The sequence below is a fragment of the Suricata suricatta genome, chromosome 4 (genome assembly GCF_006229205.1).
Source record: "Suricata suricatta isolate VVHF042 chromosome 4, meerkat_22Aug2017_6uvM2_HiC, whole genome shotgun sequence".
Classification (NCBI taxonomy): Eukaryota; Metazoa; Chordata; class Mammalia; order Carnivora; family Herpestidae; genus Suricata; species Suricata suricatta.
Window position 1 is genome coordinate 78,975,443 of NC_043703.1, and position 13,063 is coordinate 78,988,505.

The following is a 13,063-nucleotide window of genomic DNA, read 5'->3' on the forward strand; positions in this document are numbered from 1 at the left end:
CCAGAGACCCTCCTTCTGCTCTGCTGACAGCGGGGCAGAGTCTCCTGGCAGCAGGTCCCCCGCAGAATGCTGCCCAGAACAACACGACTGAACATTTCCAGGGGATGCCATATAACAGCAAGGAGAGCAAGAATTATGCCTTAGCTATTCCGGTGCCTTAGCAACACCGGGCACCAAGGGCAAGCCCAAGGCCAGCTGCTTCAACTGTCCACACTATACAGAATGAGACCCCACTGGTGATGGTGGTGCAGGCCACAGTGTGAAAGGTGTGTGACACCTCACCTGGCTTTGACAGGGAGGGCTGCTTTTAGCACCAGCACCAACACCCCTCCCCTAGGAGGCCCATAACAGAGAAGGACCTATCCAGGACCATAGGCTGATTCAAGGGCCCAGGCCTCAGGGCTTTTGCACATCTTTGACTTCCTAGGGCTGCAGATAATACCATTCCCAGGCTTCCTTCCTGAATGTGCCTAACAGAAATTCTGATAAGATCTCTTATACCTGGCATTTTTGGGTTTCCCTCACTCTGCCAATTTATTCCTAAAGGAATTAGTGGGTACAACAGCTCTCATCCTAGAAATATAGTTTCACACAGCTTAGGGCCCTAGAAACTTAATCTGCAATCTCATATTTGGCATTTGTTTTGGGGTATTTCCAACACATCAGGAAGACAGAATTACATTCATAGATGGAAACTAGTACCAATGGCTTTGCCTAAAAACTTAATATAGTATTTATTTTCTTAATACTACCAGAGGTTTGTATATTTACGACACATCAGCTGTATGCTACTTTGCTCAACTGCTCCTAAATGCAAAATGTGCACATTTTCCTGGGAAAGCTTTTGCATAATGCTCTGTTGTGATTCATGTGTGCTTCCTAAATGTTTTATGCACCCCCCCTTACATTTTATTTCTAGCTCAGATTAGAATCTATTGTTTTCCAGTCCATAAATAGTATATCCTTCAAACAGTACAAGGAAAACAGAAAAACAGCTAAAGAGGATTCACTAAATTTTCAGTTCAAGGAAACTATTGTTTCCATCAGAATTAAAGACAGCCTAGGATCAACAGAATATAAAATAACCACTCTACAATTATCCATTACAGTGCTTAATGATTATTGCTGGAAACAGAAGCCTTTGCAAATGAAGAAATGAGGTGGGCAAGGGGCAAACAAATGTCAACTGGCCATGGCTGTTAGGCTGTGTAGATACATGGTACCGATTTGACTGCAGTTCGGGTCCTTCACTCACTGGCTCACTCATCCATCGCTCACTCACTCAATCACCCAGACACGCACGCATCCACTCACCCCTTCACGCATTCACTCATCCACTTGCTCAGTCACTCACCCATTCACTCACTTGCTCACTCATCCATCGCTCACTCACTCAATCACCCAGACACGCACGCACGCATCCACTCACCCCTTCACTCATTCACTCATCCACTTGCTCAGTCACTCACCCATTCACTCACTGGCTTGGTCAATCACTCATATATTCAATTACTCATGACTCACTCATCCATTCGCTCATTCACTCACTCTAACTCATTTGTTCACAGATCCATTCACTCATCCATTTGACATTTCTCAAATGTGTCACAGGTTCACTTAACTGTGGCAGGCTAAGTTTCACAACAAAATGAAGATGGAAAAGAAATAGTGCCCCCAAGTGATCTATAGTCTAATAAGGAGCCAGGTACACATGGCTAGAACACAATGAACAACAACAACAACAACAAAAAGTCACATGGAGAGTCACAAACAAGGTGCTGTGGAAATAAAGAAGGGCAATTAAGTCCAAACAGTTCACTGTTGGAATCTGAGGTCAGTTTAATGGAGGAGATGGCATTTAAATTAGCTCCTTACAATTAAGTATGATTTTTGTCTGAAAAGTGGAGCAATAGGAAGGATGTAGCAAGCTCATCACACAATCTAGCTCCTCACTTCAGCTCCTGTGGGCTGCCACTATCTCCCTTCCACTGGGACTATCCTTATGAAACTGCAACATGCAGTGATCACTCTGGGTGTCTTTATCTCGCTCTGTCACATGTGACCATTCTTCCCTTCCCAGTCACATTCCTCTCCTGCCTGGGGTGACTCTACCTCCTCCTGGCTTTTCTCTTGCTCCAGTGGCTGTTTCCTGAATGCCCTCCCACATCAACATGTTGAAGTGTACCAGGTTCTGCCTATATTTGTACCCCTCTCTCTAGTGACTCTCTGGCTCCATGGCTTTAAGTACTGTCTCTGTGAAAGATGGTAAGTTATAGTACAAAGAGGTGTGAGGCTGAGAATGAAAAAGGGGGTCTTTTAACAATGATGATGAAGGAATAGGTGTAGACCAGGACTGTCCTAGAAAAACAGGAACATGTTATCATTCTTTCTAAATGCCATTGATTGACTACAACAATCTGTCTTTAGCTTATATAACCCATTGACTACTTGACATCTCTCCTTTGATGCCTAACAGGTACCTTAAATGTCACAGGTTCTAATTAGAAATCTTTATACTCCCTTTGGATATTTAGCAGGCTTTTCAGTTTGGGTAAGTAACATTAATATTCATCCAGTTGCTAAAGCCTAAATTCTAGGAATTATCCTTGATTCGCCACTCCCTCATGCCAAACATCCAATGCATCAACAAGAACTGTTGATCATTCTTCCAAACAAATCCTATGTCTGTCGACTTATTTTCACCTCCACTACTACAACCTGTTCTAAATCATTATCATTTCTTGCCTCTGATGCTGTAATCACCTGTACCTGGTCATCTGCCTCCAAACTTGGCTCCCTCAATCTTTTCCCTGAGCAGCAGACAGCAAGACCTTTCTAAAGCAAACCAGATCATGCATTGTTGTGATTAAAGCCTTTCAGTGACTTCCGAGTGCAATGAGAATATGATCCAAACTCCTTCCTTGGACTGTGCAACCATTCAGGCTGCTGTGTGGTGTCTGAGAATGTGAAGGTCAACCCCACCTTAGCATCCTGGCACCAGGTGTCCCCACTCCACAACCTTTGTTGTTTGCCTAGTTGGCTTCTTGTAATCACTGAGATCTTCAGATATTGGCTGAGACCAAATCCCTTCAAGGATGTTCCCCAGCACCAAACACAAAAGTCATCATTCTGTCATTCTCCAATCTCCTACAGTATTAACTGTCTGCATGTCACCTGTCCTACAACTGGTTTTTTCTTTGCTTTTTTCAAATTATTCAAATAGGATTAACATACAGTATTATACCAGTTTAAGGCATACAACACAATGATTCCACAATTCTGTATATTACTCAGTACTCATCAAGATAAGTGTATCATTAATCTCCTTTACCTATGTAACCCTTTCTCTCCACCTCCTCTGGTAACCACTGTAAGAGTTACCTTAGGAGGGCGACCAAGCGGCCATTTTACTGTGGGTCAGAGAATAGTTCCAGGCACCGCCAGGGACTGACGACGCCCACTCTCCAATCTGGAATGTCTCACACCATTTGAAATATGGCCTACCATGGAATTCCAGTATCCCCTCACCCCACAAAAAGGAAACAGCCAATATCATCCTGCAATGGTCCAAAGATGCCCTTACTTGGCTATCTGCCCACCTGATATCAAACCCGGAACTCTTGCACCCATAAAACACCTTGCCCTCCCATATCAGGCATGACTTCCCTGACTCCCCACTCCAGAGTCACAGAACCTCACCCGGTAACTGCAGACTCCAATAAAGGCTTTCTTTCCTCCTTAACTTGGTCTCTCTTTCCTCTCGCCTCTGCCTCCATCTATTAAATCTTACAACCACCAGTTTGTTCTCTATAGTTAAGAGGCTGTTTTGGTTTGTGTCTTTTTTGATTTATTCATTTGTTTTTAAATTTCACATATGAGTGAAATCATATGGTATTTGCCTTTGACTTCTTTCACTTAGAATTATGCCTTCTAGATCCATCCATGTTGTTGCAAATGGCAAGACTTCATTATTTTTTATGACTTCTTTATCCATTCATCTATCAATGGATACTTCAGTTGCTTCCATATCTTAGCTATTGTAAATAATGTTGCAATATACATAGGAGTGCATATATTCTTTCAAACTCGTGTTTGCATTTTCTTTGGGTGGAATTACTGCTTATGCTATTTTAACTTTTAAGAAAACTTTACACTGTTTTCCACAGTGGCTTCACCAATTTGCATTCCCACCACAAGGGCTTCTTTTTCTAGATATCCTCAATAACAGTTGTTTTTTATTTTAGGTATTCTGATAGGTATAAAGTGATATCTCACTGATGTTTTAATGTGCATTTCTCTGATGATTAGTGACGCTGAGTATCTTTTCATGTGAACTATCTGTATGTCTTCTTTAGAAAAATGTCAATTCAAGTCCTCTGTCCATTTTTTAAAATTAGATTATTTGGTGGGGGTGGGGAGTTGGTATTCAGTTGTGTGAGTTCTTTATATATTTTGGATATTAACCCTTTACCAGATATATCATCTGCAAATATCTTCTTCCATTCAGTAGGTTGCCTTTTTGTTTTGTTGATGGAATTCCTTCACCATGAAGAATCCTAAAATTTGTAAGATCCCTGAGAGCCAATGCAATCTTGAAAAAGAAGAACACTGGAGGTATCACAATCCCAAGATTTACTACAAAGCTGTAGTACTCAAAACAGTATGTTACTGGCACAAAAATATACACAGAGTTCAATGAAACAGAATAGAGAGCACAGAAATAAACCCATGCTTATGTGGTCAATTAATCTATGACAAAGAAGGAAAGACTATACAGTTAGGTAAAAAGACAGTCTCTTTAACAAATGATGCTGGAAAATGGGACAGCTACATGCTAAAGAATGAAACTAGACCACTTTCTTACACCATACACAAAAATAAACTCAAAATGGATGAAAGACCTCAATGTGAGATCTGAAGCCATAAAAGTTTTAGAAGAGAGCTTAGGCAGTAATCTTTTTGAAATCAGCTACAGACACATTTTTCTAGACAAAGAAAGAAAGAAAGGAAGGAAGGAAGGAAGGAAGGAAGGAAGGAAGGAAGGAAGAAAGAAAGAAAGAGAAAGAAAGAAAGAAAGAAAGAAAAGAAAAGAAAAGATAGATTAAACTACTAGGACTGTACCAAAATAAAAAAACATCACCACATCTGGGTTGTTTTTCATTAATATTGCATGTCTGTTAACCTCCCCCACTGGAATGTAAACTTTGTAAGAATAGGGACACCCTCATTGTGGTGCCTGGAGTAACAACAGCATCCATCAAGCTCTCTGTACGTGCTGCTGAGTGGATGAATGGAAAGGAACAGAGCACAGGAGAGCCCAGGGATTGTGAGTGCACCACAAGAGCCTTGAGGAGCCAAGATGGGCACATGAGTCTCTCTACCCATACCCTGTCAGCTTCTGAGGGTGGCCTTGGGCCTCTGGGCTTAACTACCACTGATGCCCATGCATCCCCAAGAAGCAGGGAATAAGGGCTTGAGAAACATGTCTGCCTGCATGCCCAAGCTAGCCACTGGTGTGGACTATATCCACTCCTTCTTCATTATAAGGGAGGCACAACCTCAGGGGGTGAAGCCAAGACAGGAGGTCTATTTGAGTTGATCAAATGCCCAGCTAGACCAGTACCAAGGCAGGGTGGCCAGTGCAAAAACAGACTTCCTCTCTCGGAATTGTTTTCACTCAGTACTATTTTCCCAGGGCCCAGTACTGGGGATCTACAGTGGTGTTGCTGATATCCAAGAGTCAGGACCCCAGAGACTGATATGCACCATGCACGTGACTCTCCAAAGCATAGCAACACACCATATAGAAAAGGGGCTCCCAGCGTTGCTTCCAGCACACTCATCTGGGATCTTAAAGACCCCTCAAGTCCAGCTTCTGCCAAACCAAAGACACCAAAATCACTGAGATGGAACTCAGGCCTGATTTCTGAAGCTCTCTCAGGTAAATCCAATGTGCTGCCAAGGTTGAGAAGTCTGGGAGAAAGGGATATACAAGACAGGACAGGAACGTGGAAGAAAGAGGAACTGATTCTACCTGTAATAGGTTATGACCAGGGGCAATGGAAGGAAAGAGAATTGCTGTTAAAAGGAAAGAGACTAATGAACACTAGTGTTCAGATCTAAGCAGAATACAAAAATATCTGATAATACTAGAGATACACACACACAAAGAAAGCTGGAAGATACCAAAGCCTAAGGTGAGTTCAGAGGATGGATGATAAATGCCACAGAGTGTGGCCACAGGCCACAGATGTGATAGAACAGATGGGTAAAAACCTGAGGTCTGAGGTGTACCTGTGAGGTAAGGAAGAAGAGGGAGGAAAAACATTTTTTAAATCTGAGTTTCTGATATAAAACATTTTCAAAAGAGAAAGAGGAAAAAAAGACATTTCTTCTGTACAGCAAAGGAAACCATCAAGAAAATAAAGAGGCAAACTAAATGGGAGAAAATGTTTGCAAATCATGTATCTGATAAGGAGTTAATATCTAAGACATATAAGGAACCCATGCAACTCAATAACAACAACATACACACACACACATCCATCCAATTAAAAAAGGGTCAGAGGTGGGGCGCCTGGGTGGCTCAGTTGGTTAAAGCATATGACTTCAGCTCAGGTCATGATCTCACGATTCATGAGTTTGAGCCCCATTTTGGGCTCTGTGCTGACAGCTGAGAGCCTGGAACCTGCTTCAGATTCTGTGTCTCCCTCTCTCTGCCCCTCCCCTGCTCATGCTCTGTCTCTCAAAACTGAATAAATGTCAAAAAAAATTTTTTAAATGGTCAGAGGACATGAATAGACATTTTTTTCAAAGAAGAAATACAAATGGCCAACAGGTCCAACAAAAGGCACTCAGAATCACTCATCATCAGGGAAATGCAAATCCAAACCACAATGAGGTATCAACCTCATGCCTGTTAGAATAGCAGGGTCAAAAAGAAAAGAGGTAACAAGTTCTAGTGAGGATGTAGAGAAAGGGGACTCTCTCATACTGTTGGTGGGAATCAAAATGGTGCAGCCACTGTGGAAAACAGTATGGAGATTCCTTTTAAAAATAAAAATAGAACTGCCCTACAATCCAGGAATTCCACTTTTGGGTATGTATTCAGAGGAAATGCAAGCAGTATGTCAAAGAGAGATCTGCACCCCATACTTACTGCAGCATTATTCACAACAGCCAAGATACGGAACCAACTTAAATACCCATAAACAGATAAATGGATAAAGAAGATAATGATATACACACAACGCAGTATTATTCAGCCATGAGAAAGAAGGAAATTCTGTTGTTTGTCACAACACAGATGAATCTTGTGGACATTCTGCCAAGTGAAATAAACCGGACAGAGGGGATGCACCTGGCTGGCTCAGTTGGTAGCATGCGACTCTTGATCTCAGGGTTCTAAGTCCAAGCCCCACATTGAGTATAAAGAGAACTTAAAAATAAAATGTTTAAAAACTATATTTTTTAAAAGCCTGACAGAGAAAGACAAATACAGCATATCATTTATATGTGAAATCTTAAAAGTCAAACTCATAGAAACAGAGCAGAAAAGTGGTTGCCAGGGGCTGGGGAGGTGGGGGAAACAAGGAGAGGTCAGTAAAAGAATACAACCTTTCAGTTATATGATGAATAACGTCTCCAGATTTAATACATAATAACATGGTAACTATATTGATTACACCATACTGTATAACTGCAATTTGCTAAGAGAACAGAAGTTAAATGTTCTCACAAAAGAAATGATAAATATGTGAAGTGATAGATGTGTTAATTAACTAGATGGGGGAATCCATTTCACAGAAAAAATTTAGATAAAGAAATAAATTTATCCAAAAATACTCCTAAAATATTCCTTCAGTCTTTTTCCCCCAATACATACAAATGGCACTGAAAAAAAGCAGGGGGGGAATCACACCACATAAATAATTTTGAATCTTTTTTTTACTTTAAATGTTCCAATATCCTTTCAGCCTTTATAATGGCTTTGGCATTGTGACAAAGTTCTTCACAAATGTATAAATAAGACATTGTCTATTGTTGTTGTTATTTTGTTTGCTTCTTGGCTAGATTCACAGGCTGGAATCCAGATCAGAGATGGTCTGTGCCTTTTCTAGATTGAGACAAACTGCTTGTCAGGGTTGGCTTTTCAACCCGAGAGAGCACAGACATGTCCCATTCTTTTCATCACTGCAGATTAACTAATTTTTGTCGATCTGATAGTCAATGAGGCCTCTCATTCTTAGATTTTATCTCTAAGGTCCCTTATTTTAAACATATATTTTTAGTAATTCTGCTGATACTAGAGGTGAGATTGAGTCCCCAAGCTGGCAGGTGTCCTTAGAGGAGTCCAGAAGGCCATGTGGCCTTGCGACATGAGAGAAAAGCCTCTGGGGTTTTGGGGAAGTGAAGGACAACAGGAGAAAAGATGAATAAGCTTGGAGGTGAAGAGAGAAAAGGTAAAAGCGCTCCCATCCGTGGGCCTCCTGGGCTTGTGGGATACTCCATCACGCCAGCAGTAGGAGAGACTGGAGACGCAGAAGGTTTAAAACCACGGCAATGAAGGCCCTATTTATCAATAAGCTAAGGTACTAGATGTAGTCTGCCCCAGGGAGCTCTCCACGGGCACAACGGGATAAGGCCAGCAAGTGCAACCTGATTTCGCATGCGAGGCAACTGAAGTGTGCAGCGTGAAGCGGCAAGCCAAGTGCCCTCCCCCAAGACATGACAGCATCAGTGGAAAATCCACAGGTGCAGCCCGTCCGCCGAGTACTACAACAGCTCTGACTCGAGTAAGCAAACTGAGAACAGGAATCTGGGCCAGAGGCTGGCAGCCCCCGAGGGACTAAGTGATTTATCCACCTTATTAGCCGGCAAGCCCTCGGAGAACAATCTGGCATCCTGCTTGCGAACAGCACTGCTAACCAGAGAACATTTCTGAAGTGAGTAATCACCGCCAGGCTCCCAGCGACCGGAGAGCCCCTCACACCTTCAGCAGACACTTTTCTAAGCCTCAGAGGAAAATCATCAGAACTTCCGGAAGATGCTGTGCAAGGCGATGGCTTACTTCACCACAGATGGGCAGCTGTCTGAACAGCGCTGCCAGTCCCCTTCAGGGGCCCTCCTGTGAGAGCTGGGCCTGGGCACAGCATCCTCTCTCCTAAAATCCACTGTTCAGCTGCGAATACTCCTGAATGCCATCGCCCTTCATTTGCCCCTACTTTCCCCTCTTTTTCTGGATGATCAAACCAGAGCCCCACAACCAGCCACACGTCTGCAAATACCGTGTCTGCATGTTAACCTCGCCTCCTCCGTCAGATTTTAAAGTCAAATGAAAGTCTAAACTCAAAATCTCTCCAGAAAAGCAGGGTTCCTTTGTTCTGAGAAATTCTTAACCATTATTAATGGGAGGAGAAGGGCCCAGCGTTTTCACTAGCAACATGTATCCTTATTCACCACATCTTTAGGCCCCCACCCTTGGATTATCTGTTGCGAGTGGGAGACTGATCCAGAATGCAGCTGCCAGCCATCAAGGAGCTCCTTCCTACCTTCCCTCCCTTCTCCTTCCCTCCTACCACTGCACTGAGGGATGCATGCCCTCCTGGGAGCCCTGGGGCCTGGTGTGACCCCCTCCAAGGGACCTCCTCTTCACTCACCCTTGTCCTCCAGGCATTGTTACATAATGAGGGCTGCCTGGGAAGGGAAAAGCAACAATTGCACAAGGTACTTTTCTATGATGATCATGAAAAACTACAAATTCTTATCCACTGGGTAGAGAAACCCACATGCTAACTGCTTCCAAGTCAGGAATTCCCTGACCAGTAATCTGCATGAGGACAAGGAGATTTCGACACTACATCTTACAGCTGTCACTCAAGAGCTTAAAGATCAAGTTTACTTTTATCATTATCAGAAAATACATAACAGTAAGAAAATGGTAAAATATAGACCACAAGAAGTTTGTGGTAACGCACATCTGTTAATGCCTTTGTGGGGAGTCTTCAGCCTTCTCTCTGCGCACAGGTTTTTAAGATTTTTTAAAATATCTTAATATCAGTGTATATACCATTTGATATCCTGTTTATTTTTAAGAATCAACACTTTTCTGTTGAATGAGTCTTAATAAAAATCAATTTAAATTAGATGCATAACATTGAACTAATTGCATATACAATAATTTATTTAGCAGTCCCCCCACTATTAATTAATAATACTGAGGTTGTTCTCCCTTTTCCGAAACTTTGTGGAAAAGGTCCTTGGTTTTTACGTTTCTTTGTTTTGAGGATTATTTTCTATGGAGGAATCCGAGTGTAATCACTGGGCCAAAGACAGGGATGTCTAAATGCCTGTCAGTCCATCAGGCTGGGTTCCAGAAGGACTAGCTGACTGACCTTTCACCTTAGCTGTCCCAAGACTTGAGCTTTTTTACATTCTTTGCTAATTTGACAGTTGAGAAACCGAATTTTATTGTTTTTCTAAGTGTGTGCCTCTTTGATTACTCAGATCATTTTTCCTTAAGTTTCAGACTACCAAGATAAAATCTTTTCTAGCATTAATTATTGGCACTTCCTCTATTATGAATTATCTATGCAAATTCTTTGCAGTTGTGTATGAGAAGGCTTTGGTCATTTTAAACAACTGCTTTTAACAAATTCCTCTTATATTAAAAATATTAACTCATTGAAATATACTCTGAATATTTCCCCCATATGTATTTTGTTCTTTTGCTTAACCAGGTTTTTTAAAAGTGTTTTTAATATTGTATGCAGTCAACGTGACAACACCGTTTTCATTTGTTGCCTTGTCTCTCATACCAGGTGTTGATTCTTCTCATCTTTCTGTGGCCCGAGTTTTATTTGACCCATTAATGTGAGATGGTGTTCAACACTATTCCATTTCTCCTCTTTCCAAGGTATGTGTTTTCACTGAATTTCCCCAGGAAATCAGCTATGGTTAAAATGTAAATGGTGGCTGCTTCTCCCCATCCCCTGGCTACAGTCTGGCCTTACCACCTGAGCCCATAAGCCCAGGTCATCCACAAGTTTTACAACCTGTCATAGTAACTGTGGTTTTGACCTTGGATCCTAGTCCCTGAACTGTATGGGCTGGGTCCCCAAGCTCCTGAATCAGGCATGTGTCATATTTTAGCTGTAGCACCATTCTGCAAACAGGACACAGTGCCATGGGTGTTAGGAAGTAAAAATAAAGGAAGGGGACAGGGAAGGGTGAGTCAGGATTTCCTTTTCCTAACCTTGACCTCAGGTTTCCTTAAATTTCCATTTGTATAGCTTCTTCTAGTAGTAGCACAGAATAGCCCTGTCCCTGCTCCTAAACAAAACAGAGTCCTTATGACTCCTCATCTGCAACCAAGTGTATGCAAAGCACTAGTCATAATGAAATACATCATTTACTTACATTGACTTACATTGACATTTACATGCATTGACTCATGAAGATTTTTTCTTTTCTTTCCTTTTCTTTTCTTTTCTGTGGTTCATAATCACATGCCTGTGGTATATTTCAGGGAAGAGAGAGAGGGAGTGATGAACAATTTACACCAACAGTTGAGAAGTGGTGTTGTTCACTGGTAGTGCTTCCTGGGAACATCGGACAGCATCCCAGAAGGCTCTGCTGGGAGAATTCACAGGCGCTGTCAAAAGCAGGCACCTTCTGGGGCATCACCCTCCATTTCTGACTGCAAAAATCATCCTGGTCCCTTCAGCCCAGGGGAGTTTGGTCATTAATATAAGGTCCAAAATAACACTGTCATGAGGATCAGTTTTCAATTCCAGATTTTTCTTTTTGACAGAGTGATTAACAGCTTGAAAAAATATCCCCCAGAAACAAATCATTAATCTTGGAGAAGTCTAAGGCTCAAGTAGGCCTAATACAGTTTATAGTAGGTCAAAGTGAAACCCCACCACCTCCCAAAGTAAGGGCAGTGAACTTAAGAGATTCTCCTATGTGCAAGTTGCAGGCTTAAGAGTTTAATAAGGTTGCACAGGTGCAGCGACAGGGTCAGGGGGACCATTAGGCGCAGGATGAATATGAAGACTAAGAACAGAGGGTGATAACAAGTCATATAATGCCATCACCAAGCTCACACTTCCCCCAGGAAACCTGGACTGCAGATCCTAAATTTTTATAGTGGTAGACAAGTACACACACCCTCTCCCTCTGCTGATCCCCAGAAACAGCAAAGCAAACAACAGACTTGCAGGTCCTGTGCCCACAGCATCTCTCACATCGAGCTGCGGGCCCTCCTACCAATCACCTCTAGTCTATTTCCTTGCATCCAGGTGACCAACTAGCCCAGCATGCCCACATCAACTTGTCATCTTAGTATGAATCTTTATGTTTATGGTATGTACTCAATCTACTTTTTATCAATCAGATAAAGAGTTAGAAGAGATTAGGGACTCTCAGATTGGGAGTCTTTGGAGGCCCTTGGAGATTACAGGGGTGAAAGGAAGGAGGAGGAGAGGGAGAAGAAAGACTCCACAGTCAGGGTCCTTACTCACTCCTCCAAATTGACATCTCCCAGAACCACTCATCATTTTTCTATGGTACATGCTGACTTGCCTTGTAAGCTTTCCCTTGAAGAAAAGTTTCTCCTGCTACAATGTGTTTGGAAACCACAGTCTACATAGTCTCCAAGAGAGCTCCCAACTCCAAAAAGTGGCATTCTGTGGTCCGGTTTTAAAGCTCTGCTTCCTGAGGAAGGAGAAAATGGTGGCCAAAGTTGCCAGACACAAGCCCCAATAGCCCAAAAAACCATGGGATCAGGTGACAACAGGCACCACTGAAGGAAGGGCACTCATCTAATGCCCCCAATACCTAAATATGTAAGACAGAACAAAATAATTTTGCTTTGAGCCCTTTAGACTTTGAGGTGGTATCATAGGGGAGTTCTGTCGATAGTTTTTTGAGGAGCCTCCACACTGTTTTCCAGAGCGGCTGCACCAGTTTACATTGCCACCAACAGTGTAGGAAGGTGTCCGTCTCTCCACACCCTCACCAGCATCTATAGTCTTTTGATTTGTTCATTTTAGCGACTCTG

At 42.3% G+C, this 13,063-nt stretch overlaps 1 protein-coding gene and 2 long non-coding RNA genes across 4 annotated transcripts in view; 1 reads left to right on the forward strand and 2 right to left on the reverse strand.

Annotated features, from left to right (window-relative positions):
- SH3RF3 (SH3 domain containing ring finger 3) overlaps nucleotides 1-13,063 on the reverse strand; it is a 383,052-nt gene that overhangs the window by 274,753 nt on the left and 95,236 nt on the right. The gene's annotated exons all lie outside the window — the stretch shown is intronic.
- Nucleotides 1-13,063, forward strand: part of LOC115289682 — a 35,532-nt gene that overhangs the window by 18,771 nt on the left and 3,698 nt on the right. The window contains exon 3 of the long non-coding RNA XR_003907754.1: nucleotides 10,821-10,915. This is a non-coding gene — a long non-coding RNA (uncharacterized LOC115289682). The remainder of the gene's footprint in view (nucleotides 1-10,820; nucleotides 10,916-13,063) is intronic.
- LOC115289684 overlaps nucleotides 1-13,063 on the reverse strand; it is a 60,408-nt gene that overhangs the window by 8,107 nt on the left and 39,238 nt on the right. Inside the window, exon 2 of one of the 2 annotated variants that reach the window (XR_003907756.1) lies at nucleotides 11,429-11,511. This is a non-coding gene — a long non-coding RNA (uncharacterized LOC115289684). Of the gene's footprint in view, nucleotides 1-11,418; nucleotides 11,512-13,063 lie in introns of both variants that reach the window. The other variant, XR_003907757.1, reaches the window with a different exon arrangement.